Source organism: Leptinotarsa decemlineata, unplaced genomic scaffold, assembly GCF_025532065.1.
Source record: "Leptinotarsa decemlineata unplaced genomic scaffold, Ldec_3_MD MMD2_tig00026342_RagTag_RagTag, whole genome shotgun sequence".
NCBI lineage: Eukaryota > Metazoa > Arthropoda > Insecta > Coleoptera > Chrysomelidae > Leptinotarsa > Leptinotarsa decemlineata.
In genome coordinates, this window is record NW_027412695.1 from 410,023 (window position 1) to 412,522 (window position 2,500).

Sequence of the window (2,500 nt, forward strand, 5' to 3'; positions counted from 1 at the left end):
CTTCTCGCAATGAGAACGAGACGCCCCGGGAATGCGGAGCGGCCACTTTGAGGGCGAACCGCTCATCTTCCCTCGGTCTACGCAAGGTAGACCTTTACTTTCATTGCGCCTTTAGGTTTAGTTATGTCCCAATGACTCGCGCACATGCTAGACTCCTTGGTCCGTGTTTCAAGACGGGTCCTGAAAGTACCCAAAGCTATAGCGTTGCAGATCGGCGTTTCAACGAGGTCTGTTCGAGAACATCGTAGCCAACAGTCGCCCGGGGACAGGATCGGCGCTAGGTCCGATCGCCGTCAAACACCGGACGCGCTTGCCACGAGCCGAACGCTAATTATAAAGTAGCGGCCCCGCGCCATCGTTATACCGTCGAGCGAGTCGGCCGGGATACCGAGGGTCCACGCGAAAAATTCACGTGGGCTCCACCCCGGACCTTAGACCGACACCCAACGGATCGCAACGTCCTACAAGAGGAAAAGTGCACGCGTTCGATATCGGTTCGAAAAACGAGCTGAGCGAACGACGCGAACGCCGTCCGTCACGAAACCCGTCAAACGCCGACGATCGAAACGCGATGAATTTCCTCCTTCGACCTTTCGGGTTTCTCAGGTTTACCCCTGAACGGTTTCACGTACTCTTGAACTCTCTCTTCAAAGTGCTTTTCAACTTTCCCTCACGGTACTTGTTCGCTATCGGTCTCGTGGTCATATTTAGCCTTAGATGGAGTTTACCACCCACTTAGGGCTGCACTCTCAAGCAACCCGACTCTGAGGAGAGATCCTCCCGAAATTGACGGCGGTCGCTACGGGCCTGGCACCCTCTATGGGCTGTGGCCCCGTTCAAGAAGGACTTGGACGCGCCGTACGACTCCGGGATAAACGGATCCTCCCTAACACCACATTTCCCGGCGGTTAACCCGCGGGATTCGGTGCTGGGCTTATCCCTGTTCGCTCGCAGCTACTGAGGGAATCCTAGTTAGTTTCTTTTCCTCCGCTTAGTAATATGCTTAAATTCAGCGGGTAGTCTCACCTGCTCTGAGGTCGATAAAATAATTTTTCAGTTTATTCAACAGCAACGAGTCGACGTACGTAGTCTCGTCCGTCGTTATTTCGAGAGAGAACTACCGAAACGGACAAAAAAGTTCTCGACGTCCTGTAATAATGTGTGTGCGTGTGTACGTACGCTGCTCGACACGATCAGACGTCGTCTTCGATTCATCAAAGATTCTCGGACACGACGATCGTGCGTAACGAGAGCATACACACACACACACTACAAGCGTGAACCTGTATATTGCCGTGGCAGCCGCTTTCCCAACAACGGAGACTCGATACGATTTCGTTGTGTACAAACTACGTAACGTTTCTCTCATCTTGCGATGAGAAAAAACGATTCGTCGCTTTCGCACTTTAAGATGCCGCGTCTTTGTCGTCGTCGGCGTCGTCGTCGTCGTCAACGTGTATTTATTTTTGTTACCAAGTGTCATCGCCGCGAAGGCGATAAAATACTTAGATAACGATTATAATAACGAGACGACTCGATAGACGACAAACAACAACAACAACAACACGTCAATCATCCAACACGCTCCGACGTTTTTACAAAATATCAATTTTGAAAAACCGAGCAGTCTTTGAAATTGATACGACCCTCAGCCAGGAGTGGTCCAGGAACAGTATCCGAGGACCGCAATGTGCGTTCGAAATGTCGATGTTCATGTGTCCTGCAGTTCACAAGTTGACGCGCAATTAGCTGCGTTCTTCATCGACCCACGAGCCAAGTGATTCACCGTTCAGGGTAATCTTTTATTTAGACGTACTCAAAAAAAATAATTTCAAGAGTTCGACGTCTCGATTCGGCAAGCGTTGAGATTATACCAATGCAACAACGTACATAAATATATATATATACTTGTTAAAAAAAATAAAAAAAGAGAAGCGCTCGACGATTTCGTATTCGTACGGCACCACATATTCAGACGAGGCATCGTGTACCGAAATCGCGCACGACTCAATTTTTATATTCGTCGTGTAGAGGACGCGCGTAGTATTTCATTTACCATGCGTTCTAACTGACACGGCCGGGCGAATATCTTTCACAACCATCGGAAATCTCGTTGTGTAATCCGGTAACGTAAAAATTCGTACGAAACAAAACTTTCACGTTTCGACCGCGATTAAACATAATTTCCTACGGAGCGGTTTTTTAACAGTCACACACTCCTAGGTACCCGGCGAAGGCGGCGTCGTCGGCATCATCGTCATCGACGGCGAAATGTATCGTCGTATATCGCGTTCGCGTTCGACAAAAGAGCGTACGCTTCACAACACGATCGACGAACAACATTAGCGCCATAATCGACGACAACGACGCGGCAACACAACAATACGCACAACGTCATATATTATAATTCTCGGTAAAGAAAATTACACGCCTAATTGAAAAACCTCTAAGACGAATTTGTATAGTTCGAGAAGAGGACTACTACTAATCGAAAGGATGA

General features: G+C 48.6%; 2 non-coding genes across 2 annotated transcripts in view; both read right to left on the reverse strand.

The window, feature by feature from the left end:
• Positions 1–1,040, reverse strand: part of LOC141486012 (large subunit ribosomal RNA) — a 4,028-nt gene extending 2,988 nt beyond the window's left edge. The window contains exon 1 of the ribosomal RNA XR_012467571.1: positions 1–1,040. This exon is cut by the window's left edge and continues 2,988 nt beyond it. This is a non-coding gene — a ribosomal RNA (large subunit ribosomal RNA).
• A 602-nt stretch (positions 1,041–1,642) lies between these two features.
• LOC141486033 (5.8S ribosomal RNA) lies at positions 1,643–1,797 on the reverse strand. Its single transcript, XR_012467589.1, has one exon. It is a non-coding gene; the product is annotated as a 5.8S ribosomal RNA (ribosomal RNA).
• Positions 1,798–2,500: the final 703 nt, after the last annotated feature.